Raw genomic sequence first — 8,405 nt, forward strand, 5'->3', positions numbered from 1 at the left:
GCCGCCCCAGCAAAAGCGGCGCCCGCCGCATCCGAGCCGAAGCCGAGACACAGCAGACGCCACCATCGCATGGAGCCGCACCACGCCGCAGCCCGGCCGAAGCCGAGGCACAGCAAGCGCCGCCTTAGTAAAAGCGGCGACCGCCGCACCCCGGCCAAGGGCCGAAGCACAGCAAGCGCCGCTATAACTTGTAAGTGCCATTCGCCAGTGAGCAAGGATACTAGACCGGAGTCCGACACCTTATCGCTCACGGCGAGCAAGGCTGCAGAGCCCGGTTTGGAGGGGCCAGTTGCCCAGTCCCACCGCATCCGAGCTTGCGCCCTGCACGGGAGTCGCCCTTCTCTCATTGGTTTCACCGGTTGCCCGGCTACTCGCATCTTACACCACGGGGAGGTTGAGAGATCGGACATTTAGCCGCCCGTCTTCTACCAGTATAGGTGGACTCCACCACTGGTTAGACAGCATAACGGCCTTCGTAAGATAGTAGATAGGGACAGCGGGAATCTCGTTAATCCATTCATGCGCGTCACTAATTAGATGACGAGGCATTTGGCTACCTTAAGAGAGTCATAGTTACTCCCGCCGTTTACCCGCGCTTGCTTGAATTTCTTCACGTTGACATTCAGAGCACTGGGCAGAAATCACATTGCGTCAACACCCGCTAGGGCCATCGCAATGCTTTGTTTTAATTAGACAGTCGGATTCCCCCAGTCCGTGCCAGTTCTGAGTTGATCGTTGAATGGCGGCCGAAGAGAATCCGCGCACCCGCGCGCCCCCGGAGGAGCACGCTAAGGCGGACGCGGCCTCGCAGCAAGGAAGATCCGTGGGAGGCCAAGGCACGGGACCGAGCTCGGATCCTGCACGCAGGTTGAAGCACCGGGGCGCGAACGCCGCGCAGGCGCGCGCATCCTGCACCGCCGGCCAGCACGAGGCCAACCAACGGCGAGAGCAGACCACGCCCGCGCTAAACGCCCGCACTTACCGGCACCCCTACGGCACTCACCTCGCCCAGGCCCGGCACGTTAGCGCTGACCCACTTCCCGACCAAGCCCGACACGCCCCGATCCTCAGAGCCAATCCTTATCCCGAAGTTACGGATCCAATTTGCCGACTTCCCTTACCTACATTATTCTATCGACTAGAGGCTCTTCACCTTGGAGACCTGCTGCGGATATGGGTACGAACCGGCGCGACACCTCCACGTGGCCCTCTCCCGGATTTTCAAGGTCCGAGGGGAAGATCGGGACACCGCCGCAACTGCGGTGCTCTTCGCGTTCCAAACCCTATCTCCCTGCTAGAGGATTCCAGGGAACTCGAACGCTCATGCAGAAAAGAAAACTCTTCCCCGATCTCCCGACGGCGTCTCCGGGTCCTTTTGGGTTACCCCGACGAGCATCTCTAAAAGAGGGGCCCGACTTATATCGGTTCCGCTGCCGGGTTCCGGAATAGGAACCGGATTCCCTTTCGCCCAACGGGGGCCAGCACAAAGTGCATCATGCTATGACGGCCCCCATCAACATCGGATTTCTCCTAGGGCTTAGGATCGACTGACTCGTGTGCAACGGCTGTTCACACGAAACCCTTCTCCGCGTCAGCCCTCCAGGGCCTCGCTGGAGTATTTGCTACTACCACCAAGATCTGCACCGACGGCGGCTCCAGGCAGGCTCACGCCCAGACCCTTCTGCGCCCACCGCCGCGACCCTCCTACTCGTCAGGGCTTCGCGGCCGGCCGCGAGGACCGGCCATGACTGCCAGACTGACGGCCGAGTATAGGCACGACGCTTCAGCGCCATCCATTTTCAGGGCTAGTTGCTTCGGCAGGTGAGTTGTTACACACTCCTTAGCGGATTCCGACTTCCATGGCCACCGTCCTGCTGTCTTAAGCAACCAACGCCTTTCATGGTTTCCCATGAGCGTCGATTCGGGCGCCTTAACTCGGCGTTTGGTTCATCCCACAGCGCCAGTTCTGCTTACCAAAAGTGGCCCACTTGGCACTCCGATCCGAGTCGTTTGCTCGCGGCTTCAGCATATCAAGCAAGCCGGAGATCTCACCCATTTAAAGTTTGAGAATAGGTTGAGGTCGTTTCGGCCCCAAGGCCTCTAATCATTCGCTTTACCGGATGAGACTCGTACGAGCACCAGCTATCCTGAGGGAAACTTCGGAGGGAACCAGCTACTAGATGGTTCGATTAGTCTTTCGCCCCTATACCCAGCTCCGACGATCGATTTGCACGTCAGAATCGCTACGGACCTCCATCAGGGTTTCCCCTGACTTCGTCCTGGCCAGGCATAGTTCACCATCTTTCGGGTCCCAACGTGTACGCTCTAGGTGCGCCTCACCTCGCAATGAGGACGAGACGCCCCGGGAGTGCGGAGGCCGCCGCCCCGTGAAGGGCGGGGAAGCCCCATCCTCCCTCGGCCCGCGCAAGGCGAGACCTTCACTTTCATTACGCCTTTAGGTTTCGTACAGCCCAATGACTCGCGCACATGTTAGACTCCTTGGTCCGTGTTTCAAGACGGGTCGTGAAATTGTCCAAAGCTGAAGCGCCGCTGACGGGAGCGATTATTCCGCCCGAGAGCATCCCGAGCCAACAGCGGCGCGGGTCCGGGGCCGGGCCAGGTAGGTCCGTCATCCGGGAAGAACCGCGCGCGCTTGCCGGGAGCCCGAGCGCCCAAAGGGGCGAATCGACTCCTCCAGATATACCGCCGAGCAGCCAGCCAGGACACCGGGGCTCTGCCCAACAGACGCGAACCGAGGCCCGCGGAAGGACAGGCTGCGCACCCGGGCCGTAGGCCGGCACCCAGCGGGTCGCGACGTCCTACTAGGGGAGAAGTGCGGCCCACCGCACACCGGAACGGCCCCACCCCGCGGCGAGTGGAAAGGCAACCGGACACGACCCCGCCGCGGATTGCTCCGCGCGGGCGGCCGGCCCCATCTGCCGAGGGCGGGGGCCAGTGGCCGGATGGGCGTGAATCTCACCCGTTCGACCTTTCGGACTTCTCACGTTTACCCCAGAACGGTTTCACGTACTTTTGAACTCTCTCTTCAAAGTTCTTTTCAACTTTCCCTCACGGTACTTGTTCGCTATCGGTCTCGTGGTCATATTTAGTCTCAGATGGAGTTTACCACCCACTTGGAGCTGCACTCTCAAGCAACCCGACTCGAAGGAGAGGTCCCGCCGACGCTCGCACCGGCCGCTACGGGCCTGGCACCCTCTACGGGCCGTGGCCTCATTCAAGTTGGACTTGGGCTCGGCGCGAGGCGTCGGGGTAGTGGACCCTCCCAAACACCACATGCCACGACAGGCGGCAGCCTGCGGGGTTCGGTGCTGGACTCTTCCCTGTTCGCTCGCCGCTACTGGGGGAATCCTTGTTAGTTTCTTTTCCTCCGCTTAGTAATATGCTTAAATTCAGCGGGTAGTCTCGCCTGCTCTGAGGTCGTTGTACGAGGTGTCGCACGCCACACCGCCAGCCGGCTGTGCACGCTACCGAGAAAGTACCGGTATGCGAACCGCCAGGCGACGGGCGCGCATCGCACGTTTAAGGAGACGCGGCCGGCCACACAGGCGACCACGACACTCCCACGTCTCCGAAGCGGGACAAACGCCGCGCGCTTCAGTATACGTAGCCGACCCTCAGCCAGACGTGGCCCGGGAACGGAATCCATGGACCGCAATGTGCGTTCGAAACGTCGATGTTCATGTGTCCTGCAGTTCACATGTCGACGCGCAATTTGCTGCGTTCTTCATCGACCCACGAGCCGAGTGATCCACCGTCCTGGGTGATCTTTTCCTTTTCAGTCTCCCACTGTCTCTTTCAAGACAGTAGCATTTGCGGGACTGAGGCGTCTGACGGCCCCTGTTCCACTATTTTTTTGTGTCCAACGGCCTCACAGCCGATGGGCGTCGTACGGCTCCACACCGGAGTGGACAGGCACTCGGGCGAACGTCATTCAAAACCGGCGCCAGGCGCCAGGTACCGCAGGCCAGCCGCTCCAGAGCTTCAGCGCTCGTACCACACAACAACAACACTTCCGCTAGTTTTGAGAGGCACGCGTGGTTCCGCACGCGGCGCACGGCCACTGCCGTACAGGTAGCGTGTTGCGCGACACGACACGCACATCGAAAGACATGCAGTCTAGTCGGTAATGATCCTTCCGCAGGTTCACCTACGGAAACCTTGTTACGACTTTTACTTCCTCTAAATGATCAAGTTTGGTCATCTTTCCGGTAGCATCGGCAACGACAGAGTCGATGCCGCGTACCAGTCCGAAGACCTCACTAAATCATTCAATCGGTAGTAGCGACGGGCGGTGTGTACAAAGGGCAGGGACGTAATCAACGCGAGCTTATGACTCGCGCTTACTGGGAATTCCTCGTTCATGGGGAACAATTGCAAGCCCCAATCCCTAGCACGAAGGAGGTTCAGCGGGTTACCCCGACCTTTCGGCCTAGGAAGACACGCTGATTCCTTCAGTGTAGCGCGCGTGCGGCCCAGAACATCTAAGGGCATCACAGACCTGTTATTGCTCAATCTCGTGCGGCTAGAAGCCGCCTGTCCCTCTAAGAAGAAAAGTAATCGCTGACAGCACGAAGGATGTCACGCGACTAGTTAGCAGGCTAGAGTCTCGTTCGTTATCGGAATTAACCAGACAAATCGCTCCACCAACTAAGAACGGCCATGCACCACCACCCACCGAATCAAGAAAGAGCTATCAATCTGTCAATCCTTCCGGTGTCCGGGCCTGGTGAGGTTTCCCGTGTTGAGTCAAATTAAGCCGCAGGCTCCACTCCTGGTGGTGCCCTTCCGTCAATTCCTTTAAGTTTCAGCTTTGCAACCATACTTCCCCCGGAACCCAAAAGCTTTGGTTTCCCGGAGGCTGCCCGCCGAGTCATCGGAGGAACTGCGGCGGATCGCTGGCTGGCATCGTTTATGGTTAGAACTAGGGCGGTATCTGATCGCCTTCGAACCTCTAACTTTCGTTCTTGATTAATGAAAACATACTTGGCAAATGCTTTCGCTTCTGTTCGTCTTGCGACGATCCAAGAATTTCACCTCTAACGTCGCAATACGAATGCCCCCGCCTGTCCCTATTAATCATTACCTCGGGTTCCGAAAACCAACAAAATAGAACCGAGGTCCTATTCCATTATTCCATGCACACAGTATTCAGGCGGGCTTGCCTGCTTTAAGCACTCTAATTTGTTCAAAGTAAACGTGCCGGCCCACCGAGACACTCAACAAAGAGCACCCTGGTAGGATTTAAACGGGGTCCGCCTCGGGACGCGAAAGCACCCCTTCGGCTCGCCCCACCGGCAGGACGTCCCACGATACATGCCAGTTAAACACCGACGGGCGGTGAACCAACAGCGTGGGACACAAATCCAACTACGAGCTTTTTAACCGCAACAACTTTAATATACGCTATTGGAGCTGGAATTACCGCGGCTGCTGGCACCAGACTTGCCCTCCAATACATACTCGTTAAAGGATTTAAAGTGTACTCATTCCGATTACGGGGCCTCGGATGAGTCCCGTATCGTTATTTTTCGTCACTACCTCCCCGTGCCGGGAGTGGGTAATTTGCGCGCCTGCTGCCTTCCTTGGATGTGGTAGCCGTTTCTCAGGCTCCCTCTCCGGAATCGAACCCTGATTCCCCGTTACCCGTTACAACCATGGTAGGCGCAGAACCTACCATCGACAGTTGATAATGCAGACATTTGAAAGATGCGTCGCCGGTACGAGGACCGTGCGATCAGCCCAAAGTTATTCAGTCACCAAGGCAAACGGACCAGACAAGCCAATCCGATTGGTTTTGATCTAATAAAAGCGTCCCTTCCATCTCTGGTCGGGACTCTGTTTGCATGTATTAGCTCTAGAATTACCACAGTTATCCAAGTAACGTGGGTACGATCTAAGGAACCATAACTGATTTAATGAGCCATTCGCGGTTTCACCTTAATGCGGCTTGTACTGAGACATGCATGGCTTAATCTTTGAGACAAGCATATGACTACTGGCAGGATCAACCAGGGAGCTGCGTCAACTAGAGCTGAGCAGCCGGCCGCCCGGGAGTGTGTCCCGGGGGCCCGCGCGAACACGCAAGCGTCCGCTCAATTATTCTGCAAACAGGAGGAGGCCGAGCTCCCCTGCACGATACACCTCGAAACCCTCTCAGGTCCCGGCGGCGCGCAGCGCCGTCCTAGGTACTTGGTCGGTTTCGAGAGAGGCGCAATCGCCCGGAGTTAGGCGAGTAGACGGTTTTAGTGCGAACACCCTTGCTCCCAACTGAGCTTGCCGCTGCCGACAGAGGCCCGGGAGCGTGCTGTCGTGGCATTGCCGGCGGGAGACAACACGCGCCACCTATGGTGACCGGCAGCTCCAACGCCAGCGCCACACAAGGGCAAAGCCCCACTTGGGTGCAGAAGCGAACTCTCCCAGCACAGCGCACGCGCCAACACGTCCGCACAACTGCGATACAAACCACCTGCGAGAACCGCTGGGGCGACCGAGCAGCAGACGGCGTCGCGGCGCCGAGTGCCAGGCGGCGGCGCATCCTCAACGCACACAGTCCTCAATCAGACCAGCACACTGCAGATGTCCACCGCGCTTCGCACCGGGCTCGGCTGAACCAACTTTGGCCGCCAGGCGCCGTGTGCAGGGTGCGCCGCAGCGTAGCTGCACCGCCTGCCGGGCCCGTCGGCTGGCGCTCCTGCCACTCGGCGCCCCCCACCAGCCGCCTGTTGCGCGTGCGCCCACGCAGCGCGCGGCCAACACGCCGGGCGGCCCCCCTTCACCGGCCGGGAACAGTCCCACCAAGCCACCGCCGCGTATCGCTTCATACCCACATGGACCTAGTCACGTGTGTGGATGTGGCGGGTACCGCTGAAACAACCGGTTAATAGCTGTACCGATCGTCGCCATCACAGATTCACCTCCAGCGTGAACAACCGCTCAACAACGGATTTCCAGTTCATTTGCGTATCTTGGGCAGTAAACGTAGATGTCCACCTACATTTGCGAATTCAACAATTCTTGCATGCCAGGATGTCATGTGTCACGACACGCTACATCAGACCACATACACACTGCGACATGTGCAGAAGAGAACACGTGGAAGGTGGCCCGCGCACGTATGCGATGTCCCTTCCGCGATCCACTGTCAACCGGCATCTGCGGCATGTCCCAGATATGGAACGCGGTCCACCAGGGTAGCACTTTGTGTGAGGCAATACGACAAAGTCGGAATACACGCGTCACTACATCAGACGGCTCACGCTGACCTGACCTGACCTGACCTGACCTGACCTGACTCACCGCACCACCACCCCCAGCGACCCAGGGTGACATACAATGCGTTCGTACGTTCCTCCCACACGCCTCTACGGCGTACCACAGTGCAACCTAGCTGTTATTGGGAGACGAGACAAGTAGCATCGAGCACAACATATGGAAATTGAGATTCGACACCGTTGGGCACAGCCAGCGTACGGTCACACGTATCACACTACTTCACTCTGTACGTAACGACCGATGATCGGTACAGCGTGTGGGTTACGCGTACGACATCAGCGGACAATGGACACAGACCATACCACGACGTACACTGAGGGCGTCGACATCTGAATGCAACTGAACAGCTGCGAGGCTCATTTAACACTCAAACGCCAGACCGACCAGCTTGAGAGGACAGAGACACAAAGAGGGGGACAGAGGGGGGGGGGGGCGGCGATATAGTCCTATTGCAGTACAATTGACAGTGGATAGCGGGAATATGTGGAAAGTAAGCAACACTCGCAAGACATCTACATGAGGATAACAACGACACCAGAGATTCCGAGCAGTGAACTATGTTAGGCAAAGGGACAACGTGGGTTAGGTTAAGGGACAACGTGGGTTAGGTTAAGGGACAACGTGGGTTAGGTTAAGGGACAACGTGGGTTAGGTTAAGGGACAACGTGGGTTAGGTTAAGGGACAACGTGGGTTAGGTTAAGGGACAACGTGGGTTAGGTTAAGGGACAACGTGGGTTAGGTTAAGGGACAACGTGGGTTAGGTTAAGGGACAACGTGGGTTAGGTTAAGGGACAACGTGGGTTAGGTTAAGGGACAACGTGGGTTAGGTTAAGGGACAACGTGGGTTAGGTTAAGGGACAACGTGGGTTAGGTTAAGGGACAACGTGGGTTAGGTTAAGGGACAACGTGGGTTAGGTTAAGGGACAACGTGAGTTAGGTTAAGGGACAAATTGAGTTAGGTTAAGGGACAACGTGGGTTAGGTTAAGGGACAAATTGAGTTAGGTTAAGGGACAAATTGAGTTAGGTTAAGGGACAAATTGAGTTAGGTTAAGGGACAACTTGAGTTAGGTTAAGGGACAACTTGAGTTAGGTTAAGGGACAACTTGAGTT

At 57.4% G+C, this 8,405-nt stretch overlaps 2 non-coding genes and 1 pseudogene across 2 annotated transcripts; all 3 read right to left on the minus strand.

Annotated features, from left to right (window-relative positions):
* Nucleotides 1-449: 449 nt before the first annotated feature.
* Nucleotides 450-3,441, minus strand: LOC126328936 (large subunit ribosomal RNA; annotated as a pseudogene).
* A 188-nt stretch (nucleotides 3,442-3,629) lies between these two features.
* On the minus strand, nucleotides 3,630-3,784 carry LOC126328919 (5.8S ribosomal RNA). Its single transcript, XR_007562029.1, has one exon. It is a non-coding gene; the product is annotated as a 5.8S ribosomal RNA (ribosomal RNA).
* Nucleotides 3,785-4,145: 361 nt separating this feature from the next.
* Nucleotides 4,146-6,036, minus strand: LOC126328928 (small subunit ribosomal RNA). The gene has a single exon (XR_007562037.1). It is a non-coding gene; the product is annotated as a small subunit ribosomal RNA (ribosomal RNA).
* Nucleotides 6,037-8,405: the final 2,369 nt, after the last annotated feature.

This window comes from Schistocerca gregaria, unplaced genomic scaffold (genome assembly GCF_023897955.1).
Source record: "Schistocerca gregaria isolate iqSchGreg1 unplaced genomic scaffold, iqSchGreg1.2 ptg001149l, whole genome shotgun sequence".
In the NCBI taxonomy this organism is placed as follows: Eukaryota; Metazoa; Arthropoda; class Insecta; order Orthoptera; family Acrididae; genus Schistocerca; species Schistocerca gregaria.